Source organism: Macrobrachium nipponense, chromosome 18 (genome assembly GCF_015104395.2).
Source record: "Macrobrachium nipponense isolate FS-2020 chromosome 18, ASM1510439v2, whole genome shotgun sequence".
Classification (NCBI taxonomy): Eukaryota; Metazoa; Arthropoda; class Malacostraca; order Decapoda; family Palaemonidae; genus Macrobrachium; species Macrobrachium nipponense.
The window spans coordinates 79,325,306-79,350,736 of NC_087211.1; the positions used below are offsets into that span (position 1 = coordinate 79,325,306).

A 25,431-nucleotide genomic window follows, 5' to 3' on the forward strand; every position below is an offset into this window, starting at 1 on the left:
CAAGGTTCCTGCTTCCTCAAGGGCTATTGTCCCCAGGGAGGACTCAACTTTTGGGAGACTTTGCCAGTCTGGAGGTAGAGCCATCACCTACCTACCCCACCAGACTGCGAACCTGGTACTCAGGAGGAGGGACACTGTCCTGAATTGTGTTGCCAGGTCCGTTGATCCAGAGACAGCATTGGTCTTGAGGAATGGACCGTTGCTGGGTTCTGCTGCTTTCTTTCCTAGAGATGGTAATTGCTGCAGTAGACAAGCGGAGAACTGAAGACAGTGACCATCTTGTCCACCAGGCAGTTGTGAAGACCTCAGGGCCTTCTAAAGCAACTGCAGCTAGGCTGTCGAGCCAAGTTAGCTCTTCCTCCGCTCCCAAGAAAACTCTTCCTTCGAGGAAATACCCAGCCTTCTTCTTTCTCTTCAAAGGGAATGTGACCACACCCCTTTCAACCACCCTTCCCCCAGGGGGAGGGAGGTAAGGGAAAGAAGGGGAAATACTAGGGGCAGCATTCTCCTCCAGCTGCTGCCACTGGTGGGGGTTGCCTATTGAGCCATTGGGCAGCATGGCAGTGATATGGAGCCGAGACCTGGATAGTAGATGTCCTTCGGGAGGGATATTGTCTCCCCTTCGAGTCAAGCCCACCCCTCACCGATACTTTGGTCCGTCTCCAAACATACATCCCTGGGTCTGCCAAGGATCTAGAACTGAAAGAAGTGCAACCCATGCTGAGCAAGGGAGTTGTGGAAGTTGTACGAGATCGCTTGACGTGGTTCTACAGCTGATTCATTTGCCAGACACGGTTCATAATGGAAAAGGCACGTTCAGTGCTCGCTTCAATCAGGTAGAAAGACTTGAGGATAAATCAAAGTACCTTTGATTTATTCTCAAGGGGACTGTGTTCCAATTCAGGGCACTTTCTTTCAGACTCGACCACCCCCTCAGGTGCTCACGAGAGTGTTCACTTTGGTTTCTGCTTGGATAGGTCTTCTGAGGTATCTCGATGATTGGCTATTCCTGGCGAGTTGACACTTGCAGTTGCTACAGGACAGGGATTGTCTCCTCGATTTTTTGTCACAATCTTGGGATTGTGATAACCTTTGAGAGGTCAGATTTCATCCTCAAGCAGAGGATAAAGTAGCTGGGCATGCTGATCAATACGGTAGCAGCCGGAGTGTTCCCCGCAGATTTGAGGATCAGCAAGTCCAGGAAGACAGCTCAGCTGTTTCTGGCCACTTCAGGAGCAGCCAGCTCGGCTATGGCAGGTCGAGATCAGTCACCTGTCATCTCTTGACAGGCTAGTCCCTCATGGGCGTCTTCACCTGCAGTCTCTACAGTGGAGACTAAAGGAGTGTTGGTCACAGGCTCAAGACCCTCAACCCTTTCCCATTCCTTTGACAGAGGAAGTTAGAGAGGATATAGCCTGGTGGCTAGACGACGGGAAACCTCCGAATAAGAGTAGAGTTGCATACTCCCCCTCCGGACAAGCTGCTGTTCTCAGACGCATCAACTGAGGGTTGGGGCACACAATTGGAGGAGTTGCTGACTGCAGGAGTGTGGGATTGACACGACAAGCACCTTCACATCAACATCCTAGAACACAAGGCAGCCTTCCTGGCGCTCCAAGAGTTTTGGGATTGAGTGATGGGACACTCAGTGGTGTTGATGAGTGATAACAATCTCAAAGTTTATGCCTTTCCCCCATTCTGTCTGATTCGCAAGGTGATCAGCAGGGCGTTGATCACCCAGAATCTTCGGATGATTCTGGTGGCACCCAAACAGTCTCAGGCTGTTTGGTATCCTGATCTGCTGGCTCTTCTCTCTGAGGCACTGAGAGAGATTCCCCTGTGGCCCAACCTTCTGTCAGCCACACATAGAACGGTACCACTTGGCAGTGCAGACCCTGTGTCTTCACAGCTGGAGGTATCCACCATCTCTTAGGAGCAAGAGGCTTTTCTCACCGAGCAGCAACAGAGATGGCAGGATACCTCAGACAGTCCTCTGCAGCAGTATATCAGGGAAAGTGGGCCATCTCCTGTGGTTGATGTCATAGATGGGGTCTCTCTCCACTCAGAGCCACTCTTCAGCAAGTCACAGATTTCCTGGTCTTTCTTTGTCAAGAAAAGCTCCTCTCCGTTTCTGCAGTTAAGGCTATAGGGCTGCCTTGTCTCTGGTCCTGAAACTGCGAGGCTTGGATATATCTACCGCCATGGAGATATCTCTTCTCATGAGGAGCTTCGAGAGGTCTTGCCCACCCAGAGAAATCAGGTGCCCCTGAGTGGGACATGACTCTCGTTTTAAGAAGCCTGACTCATGAACCTTACGAGAGTTGTCAGACAGGGATCTGACCTTCAAGAACATCTTTCTGCTGACCCTGGCATCGGCAAGAAGAGTAGGAGAACTTCATGGTCTTTCTTATGATGTGAAACACTCAAGGGATGGGGATTGGTTACGCTTGATTTTTTCCCAGATTTCGTAGCGAAGACTCAGACTCCATCAGTCCCTGATGCTAGATTGGAGTCCTTTATAATCCTCTCCCTAGAGGACTTCTGTGGTAATGATCCTGACGAGATATTGCTTTGTCCCGTTAGAGTGCTAAGGCGCTATCTGAAGAGAACTCGACATCTCTGGCCTGAGTGCCAACGCCTCTTCGTTAGCACCAGGGGTGACCAAGAAAAAAGTGTCCAAGAACACTATTTCTTTCTGGCTTCATAAGGCAATCTGGAAAGCATACTCCTCTGAAGGGGGAGACGACACCAGTACCTTTCATCTGAGAGCTCATGAAGTCAGGGGTATTGGTCCTACCTTTGCGTTCTGCAAGAACCTATCAGTTCCACAGGTACTGAAGGTGGGGGTTTGGGCTAACCAGGCCACCTTCACAGCCTTTTTACCTTCGGGATATAGCCCACAGGTCGTTGGACACCTTTTCCTTGGGACCTGTGGTGGCTGCATAACAAGTTGTGTAGCTTACCCAGCTCCTTTAACTAGACATAGTTACATCTTGCCTTTGTGAACCTTTCATTAGAATACAGAAGCACATATCCATCCCTTTCCCTAGCAAGGGGGAAAAGGGAGCGTTGACATAAACAAACCTAATTCTTGTATATTTGCCTTACTGCCACCGACTGCAAAGGTTCTTGATTGCTTTTCATAAGAGGCTACGCTCGCCTCCCTCTAATGAAATGGTCTGACCATTAGTCAGACAGTTCCCATGCTCTGATCAATTGGCCAGAGGCCAGGGTCCCCTCCTCACTCTTATGATCAGGAGGAGGACCTTAGGTGGGGCAAACACCAGTCTGTTCACGGGGGCTCACTCAGATTCCTCCCTCCCATCAGTGAGTCTTCCTAAAGTAAAGGACCGAGGGTTTATAAAACGTGTAGGAACAAATCATAAATTTTAAAAGTAAATTGTATTTTTCCAAACTATACAAACCTGAGGTCCTTTACATATAGGCCCACCTCATGCCACCCCTCAATCTGTTCTTGGGTCTAAAGTCAGGGGTATTGGACCTACCTTTTCATTCCGCAAGAACCTCTAAGTTCCACAGGTACTGAGGGTGGGGGTTTGGGCTAACCAGGCCACCTTCACAGCCTTCTACCTTCGGGATATAGCCCACAGGTCCTTGGACACCTTTCACTTGGGACCTGTGGTAGCTGCTCAAGTTGTGTAGCTTACCCAGCTCCTTTAACTGGACATGGTTGCATCTTGCCTTCGTGAACCTTGCGAATGTGGGTGTGACCTTACCTTACGGACCTTACATCTTGTTCGGGTTGCCCCAGGTCCCTCAGTGTGAGGCACCTCTAATGTCTACCAGAGAGTTGCTAGTACATCTTCCGGTATATTTTGCATCTTCCAATCTTGGATGGTCTGGGATGCAGTTTAGATATTTGTCGAGCTTATTCTTAAACACATCTACGCTCACTCCTGTTATATTCCTCAGATGAGCTGGCAATGCATTGAATAGATGCTGCATTATCGATGCTGGTGCGTAGTGGATTAATGTCCTGTGCTTTCCTTATTCTTCCTGGTATAGTTTTGGGCACTATTAATCTACCTCTGCTTGCTCTTTCTGATTTTAGCTCCATGATGTTTTCGGCTATTCCTTCTATCTGTTTCCATGCCTGAATTATCATGTAGCGTTCTCTTTTCCTTTCTAGACTATATAATTTTAAGTATTGTAGTCTTTCCCAGTAGTCAAGGTCCTTAACTTCTTCTATTCTAGCTGTAAAGGACCTTTGTACACTCTCTATTTGTGCAATATCCTTTTGATAGTGTGGGTACCATATCATATTGCAATAATCATGTGTTCAGCTTTTTTTGTTTTGAAGTGCCGTAACAACATTCCCATTTTTGCTTTACATTTTGCCAATAGAATTGCTATTTGATCATTGCATAACATGTTCCTATTCATCATCACACCAAGGTCTTTAACTGCTTCCTTATTTATGATTGTCTCATTATTAGGTCCCCTATATGCATATAGCTTTCCTTCTCTGTCTCCATAGTTTATTGATTCAAATTTATCAGAGTTAAATACCATCCTATTTACCTCTGCCCAATCATATACTTTGTTAAGGTCTCTTTGTAGCGCATTCCTATCTTCATCACAAGTAATTTCTCAACTTATTCTTGTGTCATCGGCGAAACTACTCACTACCGAGTCCTTAACATTACTGTCTATGTCTGCAATCATAATAACAAACAGTAATGCAGCTAACACCGTACCTTGTGGCACACCGGAAATTACCTTAGCTTCATCCGATTTCTCATCGTTTGCAATAACTATCTGTTTTCTGTTGTGTAAAAACTCTTTTAACATCTTCCTACTTTATCCACTATATTATGTTTTCTAATTTTCTTCGCTAATATATTATGGTCTACCTTGTCAAAAGCTTTTGCAAAGTCTAGATAAACCACATCTGTTTCATTTCCGCTTTTCATATTTTTGTATATGTTCTCACGGTGGACTAACAGTTGGGTTTGTGTACTTTTTCCGGGTACGAAACCATGTTGTCCTATATTAAACAGATTATTTTTTATTAAATATTTCATAATATTTTTCTTCATTACCCTTTCATACACTTTCATAATATGTGATGTTAGACTCACAGGCCTATAATTACTTGCCTCTAGTCTTGATCCACTTTTGAATGTAGGGGTAATATATGCTAATTTGTGCTCATCATAAATCATGCCTGTTTCTACACTTTGTCTTGATAATATTGCAAGTGGCTTTGCGATAGAATGAACTACTTTCTTTAACAAAATAGCAGGAACACCATCAGGCCCTGCTGCAGCTCCATTTTTTAATAGCCTGCACAATATCAGCTTCATTAATATCTATGTCAGCTAAATATTCACTATTTTCTTCCCTTACTTCTATATCATTATCTTCCTTATCTATTCTAGGGGTGAATTCTCTCATATCGTTCTGCCAATATGTTGCAAATTTCCTTTTTTTCATTCGTTAATCTCCCTTCAATTCTTAGAGGGCCTATTTCTATTCTTCTTTTATTCATCTTTTTTGCGTATGAGTATAATAGTTTGGGGTTTTGCTTGATATTTACTAGGGTTTTTTTCTTCCAAGTCCCGTTTTTGTTTTTCTTTTGATTGTATAATCTTTTGTTCTGCATTTTCTATCTTACTTTTTAGTTCTATAACTTTCCATGCATTTTTTTCTTTTGCAAGACCTTTTTTCCATTTTCTGATTTTCTGGAACAAGATCCTTCTGTCTCTTGGTATGCATGACTGATGTTTACTTTTCTTCTTTCGGTATATATTTATCCACATATTTTCTCTAATATTTTATATAATATCTCCGTATTTACCCTTATGTCATCACTTACGGAAATGTTATCCCAATCTTTGTTTAATTCTTCATTTATTTCTGAACCATTTTATATTTTTTACTGTAGAAGTTGTATTTTCCATATCCTTCCCACTTTTTCATTTCTTGCTTATCTCTGTTTTCACTTGCTTTGGAATGGACTGTTAATTCTATGACATTATGGTCTGAAATACTCGCATTATAAACTATTATTTCTTTAACATAATTCATCACGTTCACAAACTACTAGGTCTAAAGTATTTTCTTTCTTGTTGGCAGGTGATTTATTTGTTGGAATGTTGTATTCTAGTAGCATATCTAATAGCTTTTCGAATTGCCCCTTATCTTCTGCACTACTATTACTCTCTTTTTATATGTATAAGTACAACCACAATCTCCTCTTCACTCTTTCCAGTCTACAAAAGGAAAGTGAAGTCTCCAGATAGGAGAATAGTCCAGTCCTTGTGATTTCTACATAAATCATCTAATTTTTCTATTATTAAGTCAAACTCTTTAGTATTAGGAGGTCTATATATTACTATGTTCATTCATTTTTCAGATTCAAATCTACCGCTATTAGTTCACATTCTGAGTTACTATATTTCTCATACATTTTTCCTTGTTTCTTGTCTTTCCCATATATTGCAGTTCCCCCTTGATTCCTATTTTTTCTATCTGATCTATAAGTTTGGAACCCTTTTATTTGATCATCATTCCCAGTCTCTTGGGAATACCAGGTTTCACTTACATTCATTATATCTATTTTCTTTTCAATTTGGGTTAGTTCTTCTAAGTACTCTATTTTTCTTTTTGAGTTACTCGTAACTAAACCCTGCGCATTCATCACTATGATGGTTTGCGTGTTTTCTCCTTCATTTAATATGGGTAATAATAAGGATTTTCCCATGTCTCTTTCCTGCTCTGGTATGTTGTTCTTTTTTTCATTTCCAGAAATTCTGACATTAAAAAATCCAACTTTTCCATAATATGTGATCTTCCTTCATCATAATTATTCATTTTGTGTCTGAATCTGCAATTTTCTCCGTATCTGCAATATCCTCTTGCATCATAAATACAGTTCTTATCTCTTGAGTTGTATCTTGGAGCCGAGGCTTGGAAATGTTTTGCTGACATCACTGCATATCGCGTTGATGGCTTGGTTTTTTCTTTTACCTGATATTCTTTATTCCTCTCTTTATTTGTTTCTTTCTTATTTTGGATTTTATTACTTAATTGATTATTTATTTGATTTTGATTCGTGGCTACAGGGTGCATATATTCACATTTTTTGTCGAACTTACATCCTTTTCCTTCTTTTAGGTTTTTGCATATTTTTGGATGTAGATCTCTACAATCATCCTCATAGCCATCTAGGTATGCACATTTACCATATATTTCATAGTTGTGACATACCTTAGGATGTTTGTAGTAACATCTTTCTCCAAATCTGTAATTCCCTCTTTTCAAAAGGTTGCAGACTTTGTCTTTTTTGTCTATTTTTTCCTCTTTCCCGTCATTGTGTAGATCTGGGTAGAGCCTCTTCGGTATTTTCTTTTGTGTTGTCATATCGTAATTTATTTCTTCGTAAGTATGCTGCTTTATTGCCTCATATGTAGTATCAATGAGTATCTCTGCATCCATACTTTTATCTTGTACTTTGTTTTCCTTATTTTTTTTCTGTCATTTCAGTTTTGTTTACTTCTCTTTTCCATCTTCTTCTTCTTCTTCTTCTCTTCTGCTTCTTCTTCATCCTCAACTATTTGTACATTCAATCTTGATTTAATAACATTGTCTATCCATGATAGACATGTTGAGCAAAATATTCTGGCATCTTTTCTCATACCTTGCATTACCTCAGCACATTGTGGATGTGTCGGAATGTTGCATGCAGAGCATTTTCTAATCAGGTTTTGTGGATTAACTATGCTATACCACACCTTACACAATTTGCATGCTTTTGGCATTCTTTTTCCTAATGCATCAATTAGGATATTCACAATTTTCACCTTATTCATTTTCTTTGTCGGAATATGTTGGTTTATGTATATTTTCTTTATGAGACTCTCGACCACTTGGATTTTATTTGGAACTTCTTCAATTATTTTTAAGATGTTTTCTGTTGATTTGTTCCAGTTTGAAGGATTATATCCTTCTAATATATCTATAAATGCTTTTGTATCTTTTTGGTTAGGACTGTTGCTGATCTCATAGATGAGAAATGCCAGTTCCCTTCCTGCTACCTCATCGTATTGCGAATGTGCCAGACAAGCTAAATTTCGCCCTTTTTTTCCACAGTTGGAACTTACTGCCATCTTGTTCTGTTTTACAGTATTTCACTTGATAAACTAACTTAGTAGATGCTTTATCCTACTATTTTCACACTAATCTTATCACCGATAGTTCACGAACACTTCTAGATATTTCTCAAATTCTAGACGTAAGTTAAACTTGTGATATCTGTTGATTAATCACTGTGTGCGGGAACATCTCACCAAGCAAGATGGCTACTATGAGAGAGTGAGTGAGTGACTGGCCTCCTCTTTTCTCCCTTTTCATTCTTCTCTCTTCCTGCAGACAGAGAGTCACGGTTGTCACACACTGGAACTGGTGGCTGATGCAGGTAAGCTATATATACAGAGCTCCATTCTACTTTCTTTCATTAGAATACAGAAGCACGTATCCATACCTTTCCCTAGCAAGGGGGAAAAGGGAGCCTTGGCATAAGACAAACCCAATGCAGTATATTTGCCTTACTGTCACCGACTGCAAAGGTTCTTGATTGCTTTTCATAAGAGGCTATGCTCGCCCCCCTCTTATGAAATTCTCGAGAGGTCTGACCATTAGTCACAAAGTTCCCATACTCTGATCAATTGGCCAGAAGCCAGGAACCCCTCCTCACTCTTACGACCAGGAGAAGGACCTTGGGTGGGACGAACACCAGTCTGCTCTTGGGGGCTCACTCAGATTCCTCCTTCCAATCAGTGAGTCTTCCTAATGTAAAGAACCGAGGGTTTGGATAACCTGTAGAAACAAATCACAGTTTTTAAAAGTAAATTGTATTTTTCCTAACTATACAAACCTGAGGTCCTTTACAGGCCCACCTCACTCCACCCCTCAATCTGTTCTTGGGTCTACAGCAAAGTGGAATGTTTACATCCAGTAGGGCAGGATTCCCGACAAGCGGACAGTAGTAACTGCCTAACTACCTCGTTAAAACTTCAACGGCTGAATTCCAGCCTACGCTGAAAGCAATTCCTAATGTAAACGACCTCAGGTTTGTATAGTTAGGAAAAATACAATTTACTTTTATAAAAATTGGGATTTTGGGAGTTGTGGGAGTGCAAGCTTTGGTTTGCACCAGTTTAGAGGTTCGCCTCTAGACGGGTGCTGTGTTTGGTGCTCGTTTGCAAGTTGTTCCGAGTGCTTGCGTTTCTACCAATTCGCAAGCATCCTGAGCTGTTGACGGAGAGACCTCTCACCATCCCAGTTTCTCTTCTTGCCAACATGACCACTAGCACTCACTGAGTGCTTGGCAGGTTCCCACCTTGTATCTTGATTCTGAGGATTCAAACATCTGTGGAAGAGAGGAAAAGTTTCCCTTTGAAAGCTCTATGGAACTTCTAAGGGAATGCATCCCTCTGTGGCTCTTCCCGCCAGGGATCCAATTTGCATTCTCCTATGGGGTCTCACATTTTTGGGAGCCTCGAGTGCGTGTTCTATTGAATCACACTCTCAATCCAGTTCTTAGATGTCTGCATCTAAGACTGGTTCTGTGCCTGTTCCTCTTCGACTTCTTCGGAAGTCGAGAGAGGACCACTCCCACTGATTGTTCTCGCGAGATTTGGGAGCCTCGCTGAGTGCTTGAATTCCTTGGAATTTACAGCGATCGCTGAGTGCTTATTTCTTGTTATTTCCGACCACTCAGGCGAGACAAGACACTCCCGATGATTGTTCTTACGAGATTCAGGAGTCTTACCGAGCACTTGATTTCATTAGAATTTCTGGTACTTACGAGCGCTCGGATTCTTTGGAATCATGAGCGTTCAGAGGCCGAGAGATGGTGCCCCCGATGACTGTTCTTATGAGATTTGGGAGTCTTGCCGAATGCTTGAATTACTCGGAGGGCGAGAGAAGTCTCTACCAGTCCAAGGGAGTTCCCTCTCCAGTCTGGTGTAGGCACATGAAGAAATGCTGAGACACTTAGGTGTTTTGACACTGCCTCCCAACACTTTCCTAAATGTGTGGTCGGGTTCCATCCTTGTATCTGGGACCTTTGGGTACGAGCACGTAGGACAGCAGACACAGAATCGAATCCCTCTTTATAGTACTTCTCTTCGAGGGCTTCAACCTTGAAAGGGATTAGTGAATGTAAGAGAAGTGATAGTTCTTAGCTGACGATTATCACTCATAGTTGCCTTAATATTGAATTCCCGAACAGCTTTTTCAGAGTATAAATGCTCACAAACTGTTTATTGCTTCAAAGTAATTTCTGAATGTTTCATTAGTCTTTTAGGCTGAAAGCTAAGTAACTCTCGCATGTTTTTTGCCTAGGCTACTTGTGAGTTGCCAATACAGTGTTGCTCTGAAAAGTAAATTTTGTATCGTACGTTAGGCCACACTTTTACATAAATGTTGTGTATAGGGCAATGATGTTTACAGAGAATAGGCAATTCACTAGGCGTTAAACAATTGTCTTTAATAGTACTACTTCATGAATGTTCATCATTCATAGGCTTTGTGAGCCATCAATATAGTTTTGCCCTTAAAAGTAATTCTTGTATCTTGCGTCATTCCTTTAGGGTGTAGGCCACTCGTAAATTCTTCTATCACTATTTGCTTTAAAGGTAATTCTTGAATGTTTCGTCATGCCCTTGGGCCAAAGTTTTGCATTTTGTGTTTGTTTACCAAACCTAGTCTTGCTAAACGTTGGTAAATAATATACTTTAACCCTGACACTTTCCTTAGCAGAAAGTAGTAAGAGAGAATGGTGCTTATGGTTATGGAAGATGTTATCGTTCGCTGAAATATGGTTCCAGTAATTACTTCTGGAAACTACTCGCTTTGGCAGTACATTTTGAAGAGTTTTTCCCAGATGTTTCTCGTGTCTCCTGTAAGTTGATGTGGAATTTGTGAACACTAATCTCTTCCAGCACCCAGAAGCACTCACTCCAGCATGACATCAGCTCGTACTAAGAGCGCTCGATGGTGCACACTAGCGCCATCTGGCGGCAGCTCGCGCTCTGAGCAGCAAGGCGCTAAAGGCGCCTGAAAGTGCCCCTGAGTGCCAAACCATCCATAAGCGCTAGAGTGTCCATGAGTGCCCAGGACCAGTCATAAGCATCCAGGACTGGCCATAGGTACCCAAGAGCATCCATAAGCACCCAAAAGCGTCCATGAACGCCCACGGGAGACATTAAATACTGCCTAAAGTGAAGATCATAGAAAAAAAAAAGCAACTGAAGACTTACCTTTTCAGGAGATATGAGCTGACGAGAAAACACTAAATGACAATTATGGAATATAAGAAGCACCTTGTTTTGAAAACACATAAGCGCCTGCCTGAGGGAATCATCACTGTAGAGGGCTGTATACATGAACCGAACAAATTGAACAGCCAGCATATACGCTCTTTCGCTCTTGACTACTAGCCTATGATTTATCCCTTGCTTCCCTTCCCGTGCCATTGCCAGTCTTGTGTTTGCGTTAACAGAAATTAACCTTCCAAGTGAGTGTTGTGTAGTGGAGGAGGTGATTATTTGGCCCGCCGGTCCTCCTAGATGTAAGTCACTGACATACTCCCCTGAACCTGGGAGAATTCATGATGAATGTTCAAGAGAGGCTGAGAATTAGCCTGGGTAGTTGCTCCCTCAGTTGAACCTGTTGCATTTTCCCATTTTCCTAGGTACTGACAGACAGCCACTGGAAAGAAGTCTTAATAGACGTGTAGTGAAGAAGCTGGCTACTTGTCCCACTGATTCTCTTGGGCAAAGGTCCCTGGCACACTCCTCTGAACCAGGGAGAAGCCATACTGGAGGCCCAAGGGAGATCAATGGGATTTGCCCATGGGTAGTCGGCCCCTCAGCCGCACCTGTTGCAAAGTCCCAGGGTGTTACAGACAGCCATAGTAAAGATGTCTTCATGGAAGTAGCAGCTATCCAGCAAGTCAGATTTCCTAGGCATAAAGTTCCTGTCATGCTCCTTATGAGGAAACATGCTGGAGGACCAAGGGAGTCCAAGGGGTCTACTAGTGGGTAGTCAGCCCCCTCAGTTGCACCTGTAGCCAATCATAGGTGATGGGACAGACAGCCAGTGGAAAGGCGCCTTTCCCAGTAATAGTCTTCCCTCTAGTTCTGAGGCTTCGATTCATGAACTGAGGCACCAGTGGCGCTTCAGCAACGAATCCCAACCATTGAAAATAGATGTGTCTAGCACCCCTCAGGTGCCTCCAAAGAAGGCCAGAGAAACTAAACCTTCTTGTAGTTCATGGGATAGTCTAGAGAGTTTTTCATCAGACTGTTCTCCCAAAAATCATCTAGTGTCTGAGTGCCTATCAGGGGTAGTTCCATGTTCTCCATCCGAGCGCCCTGTATTGTTGAAATGACACTGCATCAGTTAAGTTATGTTCCACTGAGCGCCCATGGCGCAAGACACGTACAATATTTAAGAACAGTTCTTGAATTCCCGCCAGCACCCACCAACAACAGTGAACCCAGTAGCGGACGGAGATTAGTGAGTGCCCAGTAGCGACTGAACACCCAGAATTAGTGAACACCCAGTAGTCAAGCGTATTTCTTCTGAGCGCCCAGCATCCATTGGCACTTGTTGGCACCGACACTTTTTTCATCTGCTTCTTCAGTTACTACTCCAACGTGGACCTGGCTTTGGCTCACATCCAACAGCATTTGGATGCCATTTCAGGTTTGTCAGACCTATCAATGTCTCTAGAGCAATAGAGGGTACTTTGTCACCAGTTTCTTCAACAGAAGAAGATGATCAAGATCCGAATGAAGCTTTGCCTCCAACTGCTTATGTTTCCCTTCTTTGTTTCTTTTTGAAGAGCTTCTCATCATTCTTTACCCCAGGAGTTCCGTCTTCTGCTTCTGCATTAAGATGAGTACGTAGTTTATACTTGGATACAGTTAAACTACCCAAGGTGGTGCTATCTACTTCAGCAAGGAAGCCCCCCTGAGCAAAACAGACTGCTGGTTAGCCGACAAAAGGAAGCCAAGGAAGGCTACCTTCTGTTCCCCTCCTTCATGCTTACTGAAGAGAAGACACTTATATTATACCACTGGAGAAGACCCCTCTCTGGGGGCATCTGCCTCAGACAAAGAGGACTTTAAAGGACTTATTAAGTCTTCATGCAAGTCTGCTTTCTCGGCTGTTAAAATTATGTTTTCGTTGGTTGAGTTGAATCACTTCTAATGAATCTCTTCAAGTTTTTGAAGTGATTAACTTTTTAGATTGGGCAGTAAGTGCTCTGATAATTAAGAAATGTGAACTTTGGTATTCCTTTACCTCAAAAGGTGTGACTTCAGAGGAAAAGTTAGAACTTTTGTTTTCCCCATTAGATCATGATTTCCTTTTTTCAGCAAGTGGTGGTAAGTAGTATTGCTTCCGAGTTGCAAAAGAAGTCAATTCTGGACTTGTTGGTGCAATATTCAAAACGTTCTAGGGAGGTTTAAACTCTTGAGTGCTGAAACCACTTCCCTTGTTGCCCTTTCGATGTGGTAGACAAAAATGACAATCCAGACTGAGAGACTATGTCTGATTTCCCTCCTAGGCTATCAAAGTCGACATCCAAACCTCCTCTCAAAAAATGACAATTTTGTAACTAATTTTTATTTTTCATAACTAACAAACCTGAGGTCTTAACATTAGGATTTACTAGCGCCAAGCTGGAAACCAGTAGAATTAAAATTAAACTTGTGCGATCCAGGGACTATTGGCATCTATACCAGGTCACGGGGCATGTATACCCAGAATACCCTCGGTGTTGTGTGTCCCGCCAGTTATACTTCTAACCCAGTTTAGACTGCTAGAGGGGTGGTTCGAGGTGGGCCTTCAACTGTTAAGACCTCAGGTTTGTTAGTTATGAAAAATACAAATTGGTTACAAATTTGTCATTTGTTCATATACGAAACAAACCTTCGGTCTTAACATTAGGATACTTACTTATTGGAGGGAGGTAAGTCTCTAACTGACTGGGAGTTTGCCACCTATATCCATTTCCGAATATTAGGAGTATTCCAAGAGAATGGACTATAAACCTTTGAACCAAAGATATATGGAAATCTATTGGTTTCCCTCACTGGGTGCTGGTATCAAGCCATGGTTTATAAAACTATGGGAAAATAGGGGACCCTCCATTCTCATAAACCACTTTTGTCCCTTGTGTCTGGATCTACCATCACCCCTCACTTCCCTATTACCGAGAGGGGTGTGTTGCTACTGAAAAGTACGTATACTATACTCTAACATAACTTTACAGTATGGCTGACCACCTCACCTGCATCTAGTCCGTTCCAGCTTATGATGGTACTCTCCTTCTTACTGCCCTTAGGTAAAGAAGCAGAAAGAAAGTAGTAAAGAAAAAAGACCAGTCATCCCATTCATTCTACTTTCATACTTTCATCTTAGGCTAGACACAAACTGACCTGCCAGGGGTACTGGATGAGCTATACCACTTGCTGGGCCGCCACCACTGGACCCAAGGAAAAGGTATCCAAGGATCTATGGGCAACGTCTTTTAAATAAAAGAAATGAAAGTCGTTTGGTGTTTCCAAACACCAGCTTTCAGAATTCTCTCCACAGACATATTCCTCTTGAATGCCAAGAAGCACTCAAACCTCTAATGTCATGAGCCCTAGCCCTCTCCTGGCTATCTGACCCCCCTGTCTTCTGTCCTGTAGACATTCCTGATCATTTCCCTTACCCAAAACGATATTGTATTCCTGGACACTTCCTTTTTGTTCCGTCCTGTACTTACGAACAACCTCCTGCACCCCGGCCTGAGGTGCCTTGTCCTCCTTAAGTACTCTCTTATTACCCTGACGGGACACAGAAGCATCTCATCTTTGTCATCGTCTACAAAATCTGCCAGAGAAGGTATGGAAAAACAGTCAAATCTGCCGTCCACTATTGATGGGTTTTGAGTTTTGGCCACGAATTCTGGCACAAACTCGAATGCCATTGACTTCCAACCTCTCGAGTGCTTTACAATATATGACAGGCCATGTAGTTCCCCCACCCTTTTGGTTGAAGCTAGGGCCAATAAGAAGACTGTCTTCAGGGTCAGGCTCCTATCTGTGGACTGCCTTAGTGGTTCGTAGGGGGGTTTTGTCAGACTACTCAGTACCATGGTCAAATCCCAATCTGAGGCTTTCAGTTCCTTTGGCGAACATGACTGCTCAAAGCTCTTCATCAACATGGCCAACTCCCATGAAGATGAAATGTCCACACCTTTCATGCGTAAGACCGAGGCTAGAGCAGCCCTGTACCCCTTCACCGCAGATACAGACATATACCTTTCTGTCCTGATATATATCAGAAAGTCTGCTAATTGCTGAATAGTGGTACCGAGTGGAGACAAGTTCCCTCTACGACACCAATCACAGTATGCTGACCATTTTCCTTGGTATACTGCTGCCGATGACTTTCTGATATTTCCTGCCATCTGCGCTGCTGCTTTTTGCGAAAACCCTCTCGCTCGCAAGAGATACTCGACAGTCTCCACCCGCGAAGTGATAGGGGCTTCACCAACCGGTGGTACCTCTCCACGTGCGGCTGACATAGCAGGTTGTTCCATGAGGGTATCTCTCTCGGCACGTCTATCAGGAGTTCCAAGAGGTCCAGAAACCATTTCTGCTTTTGGCCATAACGGAGCTACCAGAGTCATTCTGAGGTTCTGAGACTGCATTACCCTGTTCAGAACCTGATGGATTAGACAAATGGAGGAAATGCGTAGACGTCCAGATTGTCCCATGGATGTTGTAGCGCATCTTCTCCTGCTACTGCCTCTACGTCTGGGACTACCAAACAATACACTCCCAACTTTTTGTTGTACCTGGTTGCGAAAAGGTCTATGATCGGCCTTTCCCACAACATAAGCATTCTGTCCACTACTTGTTGGTGCAAGGAGCACTCCATTCCCAGGATCTGATCCCTGCAGCTCAACTTGTCAGCCACTATATTTCTTTTTCCCGGAATATATCTGGCCCTGATGTCTACTACGTTCTCTACAGCCCACTGATGAAGCTGAACTGTCATCACATGTAACTGTCGAGACACTAGACTTCCTTGTTTGTTTATGTAAACTACTACTGTGGTGTTGTCTGACATCAAAACCACTGATTGCCCCTGTACCCTCTCCCGGAATTCCTGTAGTGCTAGAAATGCTGTTTTTAACTCCAGCAAATTTATATGGAGTTTTCTGTCCTCGCCGCTCCATTTTTCTGAAACCATCAGCTCCTCCATATGCGCTCCCCAACATTCTATGATGCATCTGAGAACAGCAGGAGATCCAGGGAGGGTGCTGAAGGGGAACACCCACTGTCAGATTGCTGTCCTCCACCCACCACAGCAAGTCTTCCTCACTTCTGCCGAAAAGGGAATCTGCTCGTACGGGTGATCTACTATTGGTGACCAGAACTCCTTATCCTCCATTGTAGAGATCGAAGGTGTAGCCTCCTTTGTGGTACTAGCTTCTCCAAGGAAGTTAGAACTCCCAGTACTACCTGCCACTGTTTTGCTGCCTGTGTTTGTTTTTCCAGGAAGGCATTCACCACTTGTTTGCATTTCTCCACTCTCTGGTCTGTTGGGAATACTTTGGCTTTTATTGTGTCTTAACCCTCCCCAGGTACACCAGCCATTGACTTGGATCAACTGCGACTTTGATTTATCACAATACCTAAGCTGTGACAAAACTGTAGGAGGGTCGGCCTGTCCCTAAGTAATTTCTCTCTGGACTTTGCTATCACAGCCAATCGTCTAGATATCTTATTAGCCTGGTCCCGAGCATGTCCCCATGTCGACACGCGAGTGAATACTCTTGTAAAAACTTGAGGAGCTGTTGTCAATCCAAAGCACAGAACTTTGAACTCAAAAACTTTCTCTGCAAGACTGAATCAGAGAAAATTTCCTGGAAGACTGATGGACTGGGATCTGAATGTAAGCGTCTTTCAAGTCGATTGTCAGCATAAAGTCCTTGATCCTGACTGCTTGTAGAACCGTCTTTGGAATTTCCATTTTGAATATGGTTTTTTTTTTTTTATAAACAGATTCAAAGTTGACAGGTCTATTACTGTCCTCTGGTCCCCGTTGGCTTTGGGTACAAGGAAAATTCTGCTGCAAAACCCCTTTGACGGAATGGATACTTGTTCCTCAGCCCCTTTTTCCATAATCTTCTTCACTTCCTCTTTCAGAATAAAAGCCTTCCGAGGTTCTTGAGCATAAGCAGGGTGAGGTAATGGCTATTCTGTCAGGGGTGGGGATACTTCGCAACGGAATCAAATACACCCGACTCTGAGAACATCCACCACCCACTGCTCTGCTCCCAGTTCCTGCCACACCTTCCAGTGATTTGCCAGGCAAACAACCCCCCACTGGTGTGGCTGAGTGATGAGAGGCACCTATCCTATTGTCTTGAACCCCTTCCTCTTCCCCTAATCCCCCTTCCTAATCTGTTATTTCTATTGTGAAAGGGCCGATGAGTTAACTTCTTTGGCGAAAAGTGTCTTATTTCTCTATTAGGGATGTTATTCCTCACTGGCTTCTTCCGAGGTATTTGCTGCTGCTTTACCTCCATAGGGTTAGCCTGACTGCTAGATGTTTTCCTAAATGCCTGCTGTACCAATCTATCGTTAGTGTCCATCCTTCTTCTATCTATAGCCTCTTCTAGTATGGCCCTGGCAACAGCAATTGCGACTCTAAGATATTCCCATTCCTCATTGCTAGCAGGGAATCAAAATAAACAGTGCGACTTAGTCTAGCCAAAGCTGCATCCCTCCTCATTAACAGGATATTTGCCCAAACATTGGCACTTAAATTTGTCAAGTACGCAATTGCTTTGGCACCTGATTGTAGTAATCTAATGAACATTGATATATCCACTACCTTCCTCTTCACTTCTGAGGATGCAATCTTCGCAACTACTGTCAACCAAAGATCCAGCCAAGAAGCAGTCTGAAAGACAGAAGAAGCTGTTGCTTCTAAACGTAGCAGCCTCTTGGCAAGTCATTGAGGGGTATTCCATTTTCACTTCATCTAAGGTTAATCCAGGCCTTAACCTTACCACATTTGGGTTAATTTGTCTAGATAGTAAAGGAAAACGTCGGTGTCGTATAATATTTTCTGTTTCATCATTGAAGGAGGGATAAACTTAAACGATCTATTTGATCTTAAGGAATTATCCTTCCCGCAATCCGTGCATTTACATGTTGTAAAACGAACTCCGCATGATTTGAACAAGGCAATTCATACAACACCTTGGTATCCTTTTTCACCCCAACGCCAAGTCAATTCCCGGAGGAAGCATACTGGCAGGTGTTTCCGTTCTCGCCGCTGAAAGGTTACTGAATTGACGAATCAAATCAATCACCTCCGCATACGAAGCCAGAAACTCTTGGTTTTCTCCTTCCTCCGGTTCTAGCATACTGTGCTCAGCCACAGAAGACGCTATCTCACTCCTATCCCTTGACAAACGTCCGGGTGCTTTGTGGCCGTCTGCCACTACGGCCGCGGCCTCTTTGATCTCTGATGACCGCCGACGGCTCGATCCCGAAGTCAGCATGAGAACGAGACCGCCTCACTCCTTCTCTGCTCTCAGATCTAGAGCAAGGATCTCGCCTATACCTCCAAGATGAAGGCTCTCTCGAAACCGAGGTCACTTCCTCTCCATGACGATTAATATCGTCTCCAACGTCCGTCGGAGAATTCGGCTTGATCCTACATCTAGGCGGACAACGCTTTCCACCAACGTATCAGGCGAGGTGCCAACCTTTTCGCTATTCTTCGACCTTTTAATAAGAGCCTTATCATCTTTTCTCCGTATTTTAAACGGTCTTACAGGAGAAAGTGGTATCTGTGCTCTATCCTTTTCTGCACTTTTTGCCCCTAACGTCGATTTTGCCAACGACACTGTAGTCTTTCTTTGACTCTTTGTAGTCTCTACTGGCAACTCCGCATCGGCCGTTATCCCATCAGCCGCCGAATCACTCACTCGTTCGGACTCTTGTAAATGGCTTCGTCCTCTACCTTTGAGCTTACCAGCCACTGACTTCTTGCCTTTCTTGCTGACTGGGATGTGACAGTCCTGGCCCGAAGATGAAGAAGAATTAATTCTTCTCCACTTGGCCCGAGGATCAGTCGCAAAATCCCGTATCCTCCAACGCTTGACTGGTACACGCCATGATGTCATCGAACTTAGCAATGACGCCGAGCTAGAGGAAGAAGACGAAGAAGAGGACGAATCACGCCTTTTCTTTATGTCTTTCTTATTAATTTTCTTCTCTAGTTCCTGTAATTTCTTCATTACAGTGTGTACTACTGAGTCAGAAAGCATATTGAGTCCAGAGGCAGTGAAGTAGGCTGAGAAGCAGTAGGCTGTGACGTCATCGCGTCTGCAATGTTGGTGCGTGGATGTCAGATGTGACGTCACCAATCTTGTAGGGAGAGACTGGGCTGCTGCTGCTGGCATCCCTGCGTTTGCAGCAAAACTACCCCCAACGTTCTGCATCGCCGTAAACATTGAAGTTGTTGCCGTAGCCACGGCATTATTTCCCATAAAGTGCAAGCCCGGGGGGATGAGGAATATTCAGCGCCGCCGGATTCTGCTGGAACCGTGACGCCATATAATGCGACAGCAAACCTTCTAAGGTTGGTACGCCTGGAAGGCCTAGCGCCGCCCACGTACCTTCCAATCCTGTTCGAGTCGGGAGCAGGCACCTGGAACAAAGATGGCGATGCTCCCCCTCTCCCTACTGGGAACAACAAAGCGTAAATATTATGCATCAAATTACCCAAAACCCCTCCTGGAATTTCTGATAATGAACCACTAGGAGAAACCGAAGGGGTATGGGACAAATCAAAGGCAGGAGGCGAAACATATGAAGCAGTCTGGTGTATTGCCGATACAAAAGAAGCCGGCAACGCTTGGTCATCCAAAGATGGCGTCTACTCCTTCTTTTGTACTGGCCTTTCTCATAAAACTTCCTCCACTGTTCCACCGACTAACCACGACAAACAGAACAAGGATTAGTAATTGTGCATACATTTCCTCTGCACTTACTACACGTTGGATGAGGATCGGTCAACACCGAAGTTAGGAATCTCGAACACGGAAAGCCACTGACTCCAGGGCATTTCCTTTGTCTCGTTTTTGAAATGGAAGAAGATCCCGACCAGCGATACAAAACACTCCATCTCACCTCTTCACCTCTTACACACTCTTACAGCTCACACACTGAGCACACTCAGAGAAAGAGAATTAATAAGAAAAATGAAAGTGAGATGGATAAAAACAGGCAAACTAAAACCGGCTTTAAACAGATAGACAGAGAACACGTCCTATCTTATAGGTGGTAGAAAGATAACTGGCGGGTCACAAGACGCCGAGGGCATTCTGGGTATACATGCCCCCGTAACCTGGTATAGATGCCAATAGTCCCTGGATCGCACAAGTTTAATTTTAATTCTACCGGTTTCCAGCTTGGCGCTAGTAAATCCTAATGTTAAGACCGAAAGTTTGTTTTGTATATGAACAAATGAAGTGTGTTCCCTGTGCAGCAGTAGGATCCAGCATCCAAGCGAGGAAGGGATCAGGTTTCCTGGAACCTGGATGGATGTCCATGCCCCTTGCTTGTTCCCCTGAGTTAATCTTCTCAATTTCCTTACTTAGAAGACACCCTTCAAGTAGCCTATGGCTTTGACTAAGATGTACTGGCGAGATCCAGCCTCTCCTTTAGCTTTCAGGCACAATATGTCCCTTACTTCCATTCAGCATCATCCTAATGGAAGTACGTATAATAGTCCTCTGCATTTCACTTTCTTAAGGAGTAAAACCAGAATTCTTAATTCACCTGGCATCTAACTTGTTTGGAGCCAGCTAAAAGTCTGGTTCCCAGCATTACAGCTTTACAGTCCCTCAAACTTCTAGATCATTAACACCCAGGTCGCTGGGTGACAGCTTCAATCTGGCGTAAGCTACTATCTGACACCCCAACTATAGTCACAAGCCTTGAGCTCATTTGGCACCCAGATCACATAGTGCCGCGCTCGTTCAGCACCGATTACAGTCTGGCACCATCTCTTGCTCTGAGTTCCCGCTAGCTCCCACAAGCACCCACCAGTCCTGAGCTCATAGCTCAACTGGCGTTCAAAACTTCTGGCACCAGCTACAGCCTGACACCAGATCGTTCTCGAGCGTCAAAATACTTTTCAGCTTTGTGGGAAAATAGGGAGGTCTCTGTCCCATTTTTGAGTTTTCAGAGAACCATCCTTTATATACAGCGATATGGCAAGATCCATTTCTAGATAGCCGTATTAATTCAACTGGACAAGAAGTTCACCTAGCATAATTGCTTTACATGACTGAATCTACAACCACTAGTTTCAGACAACATAATTCTTGGATACCATTAATGGTTCTAATTACATAGGCTGTTATAGGTATAATACTGTATTTTAGTACTCTGATAAGAACTTAAAATCAATCTTTGCTAAACAAGTGAGTGTACTCCTCTGGATAAGAGTTTATTTATCAGAATGAAAACATTACTGGACCGTGCAACAGTTTCCCTGAAAAGAACAAGGCATCAAATAAAGTAACAATACTTAGGTACAGTATTTATTTGCTTCCAACAGTGTCAAATTACAATGATAACATCTACCTACAAATAAATGCACTAAAGATACTCTTTTATTCAAATTTATGGATTTGGGGAGAAATCAGTAAGTCTACAATGACTATTAACAGTCAAAACTCCAAAAACTTTGCATCTATACAAAAAAAGAAAAAGGTTTTTTCTTGGTGGCTACCTACTTAATTTATCCAAACTGAACATGCAATGCATTCTTCAAAGCTCCATGATGGTCTCTCAAGAATTCAGAGTTCAACTGAGGTTGAAATTAAAAGGGAAGTACTCAATATATTGCTTCCCTTAAAGATTTTCACAAATCCTTGTTGAAGCTTTCAAGAAAGGGAACCTTGATGTCTCACTGATGAATCAGGAATACTCCATTAACTCTTCCAGATTAAGAGCCTTTGCTACAAAGCTTGATATCCAGCAATCCTGCCCAGAAGAACAGACTTACTCACTAACCAGCAGAAAGGTCCTGCAAAATAGAATTTATTACTCAGGTGTCAAGTCAAATCTACAATTAAATTTTCATATTTTTATATTAACCATTAAACCATATTTTTAATCCTCATTGACCTTACAATCTAATACTTAAAGAAAACATTACTTGAAGTAAGACCATATATACAATAGACTCAACTTTCATAATCAAATTAAGCTAAAAAATTCACAATTAAAACTTTTGGGCACCAATTTAGATTTTTGCCCTATTTTTATTTAAACTCATAATTGCTACTTAACAAGAAATTTTTTTTTGCTTTAACTCTTGCACAGGAGGAATTTAAAATGCAATGCCCTGCTTAGTATGCTAGGTCTGAAGATAAAATAATGTATCCCTAGTGCTCATGACTGAATAATTTAAAGACAAACTACTTCAGTAAGTCTAATTTTCTGCTTAAAGCTTAAGGACTATTTCCATCTTATTTCTGTCCAATGATCTCCAATATTTTACTTCTAAGACTAATGTCAATAACATCAGACCATCTTTATAGAAGAAATAGTAGCCTTTTGGCATAACCTGTTATAGCTTCATCATGGCCCTGATCTTTTGCATTTCTGTAATGTGAAATTGAATGTTTTAGAAATGAGGAAACTAGAACATTAGCTAAAATTTTGCACACAAATATTTGTCTGCATTCATAATTATATATTATATATGACTGAAAATGCAAAAATGCAAGATTCCTGTTAGTTTATTTTGCATAAAAACAATTTCAGGTTGGAGTATTCCTACAGGTAGATTGTATTTTATTGGCACAAGATCTGCTTCAGAGATGATATGACCAGTCCATGGGACAAAACTACTGACCAACCTCTGGTAAAGACCACTGCAGAATTAACTAGTATTTAGACAGTTAGCAGCACAAAACAAGATATCTAATCTGCAGTTTGTTTCATGCAGTTGAAATTTTCTAAATTACTTATAGTACTCAGTTTTTTCCATCTGTCCACCCGTCTGTGGTGCTCGCACATGGTAACACTGCGTCCCGGGCTTTATATAGTTACACTATATATAAGTTTTAGGTAAATGAAAGGGTATCTGGGTGTACAATTGCAACTTAAAAGTGTTTAAATAATTTACTGTATGCGAATTACACCGTTAATATTTGAAATAGGATCTTGTTATTATTGTTTGAATTTGTACTGGTGCCTTTATGGGGTGGCGAATGGAACAGCAAGACACAGTGGCGGGAAAATTGCTTCTCTTGCTGTTCATTACAGCAAGAAGTCAACTTTATTGGACAACACCTATTTTTAATTTTCATAAAGTGCGTTTCAGCCAGATACGATATGACGTAACTTGGTTTAGCATCTGTTTAATGGAATTTGCGTCTGGCTGTTCCATTCGCCACCCCGAAATATTATTAATAGGGCTTAGTTTTTCCAGACCTCTGAGTCTCAAGTAGACTCTTCTTGGGCTGGTTCTCAGGGATTAATCCTGAGAAGAAGGGAAAAAAAAAAAAAAAAAAATTTAGACTTTATTTGAGAAACCTGTCTTATTAAAAAAATGTATGATGTTATTAATTGAAAAATCCCTGCTTTCAGCAAGAATACTTTTCATTACGAACTCCGCATATAAACCGCTCCACCCCAAAAAGGCATCTTACATTCAACAATAATAACAATATATCCTATTTCGAATATTAACGGTGTAATTCACATACAATAAATTATCAAAATGTTATTGTTATAATACAATTAAGTTTGTTCATACTTACCTGGCAGATATATATATAGCTGTATTTTCTGAAGTCCGACAGAATTTAAAAATTCGCGGCACACGCATGTGGCGGCCAGGTGGTAGTACCCATTCCCGCCGCTGGGAGGCAGATATCAGGAACTATTCCCATTTTCTATTCATATATCAGTGCCACTGTCTCCTGAGGGGAGGTGGGTGGGCACTTTAATTATATATACTGCCAGGTAAGTATGAACAAACTTAATTGTATTATAACAATAACATTTGTTCATGAAACTTACCTGACAGATATATATATAGCTGAATCCCACCTTCGGATTGGTGGGAAGAGACAGAATAGGATTTTTGGGAAACTAAATTAAGTAGATGATATACATCTTGGTTCCTGACCTGTTAGCATAGCCGACTTCGTGATTACTGTCACCAAAGTCTGCTTCTGCGTTACTAGAGTTGCCAGCGAGGTAGAGACCTGTAATGCTGGTGCGCTCTAAGATGATCTGTCAACGGGGGCGTGACCACAATGTGACTAGACCATATGACCATACTTCTGAGGGCACCGAAGCTAAAACCACCACCTGACCTAACCTATCAAAGTTAGTTCCATAACTTCTAGGCTAAAGAAAAGGAACGCGCCTCAAGCGACCAACCCTTCAAAGTTAAAAGCACACCTATCCCTTTTCTATAGGATAGGATTCGTGTTGCTTCCTGCACCCAATAATATATCTACGGATATGTATGGTCCTAGCGACTTACGGATCTGAAATGTCGTCTTCACATCCCGTCGGGAGTGTGAAGCGAACACAGAGTTGCTTCGCTAAAGCGTGGCACTCAGGATGTTACTGAGTGGCATGCTCTGTTGAAATGCTTCCGAGGCCGCGCCCTCACCTCTTGAGCATTCATATTAAGAAAAAATCTCAAATCTTTATGCAAACATAATGAATGAGACCTCTTAAAGAACTCCTTGGCTATAATGCCAGGTGTTCTTGGACATGAACCAGTCTGGTCTTTTTACGGAACAACCGCAGATTGTCGGGAGTGTGAAGCGAACCCAGAGTTGCTTCGCTAAAGCGTGACACTCAGGATGTTACTGAGTGTCATGCTCTGTTGAAATGCTTCCGAGGCCGCGCCCTCACCTCTTGAGCATTCATATTAAGAAAAAATCTCAAATCTTTATGCAAACATAATGAATGAGACCTCTTAAAAGAACTCCTTGGCTATAATGCCAGGGTGTTCTTGGACATGAACCAGTTTGGTCTTTTACGGAACACCGCAGATTGTCCGTTGACCTTGACTTTTCTATAGTTTTATCAAGATAAAACTTGAGAGACCCTACAGGGCACAGGACTCTCTAATGCCCTTGCCCTATAATTTGTGCCATACCCTTGGTCTCCAAGCCTTCGGGTCAAGGGTTAGACAGGTTTTCGTTCTTATCAAGAACGGAAGGCTTAGAGGACAGACCGCATTATGTCCTTTAAAGCCAAAACCTCTGATGATGGCTAAAAACCTCACTAACCCTCCTTGCCGTGGCTAGAGCGGTTAGAATATTAGCCTTTC

General features: G+C 42.7%; 1 long non-coding RNA gene across 1 annotated transcript in view; it reads right to left on the minus strand.

Moving 5' to 3' along the window:
* Positions 1–21,657: 21,657 nt before the first annotated feature.
* Positions 21,658–25,431, minus strand: part of LOC135196859 (uncharacterized) — a 38,430-nt gene continuing 34,656 nt past the window's right edge. The window contains exon 3 of the long non-coding RNA XR_010310496.1: positions 21,658–22,152. This is a non-coding gene — a long non-coding RNA (uncharacterized LOC135196859). The remainder of the gene's footprint in view (positions 22,153–25,431) is intronic.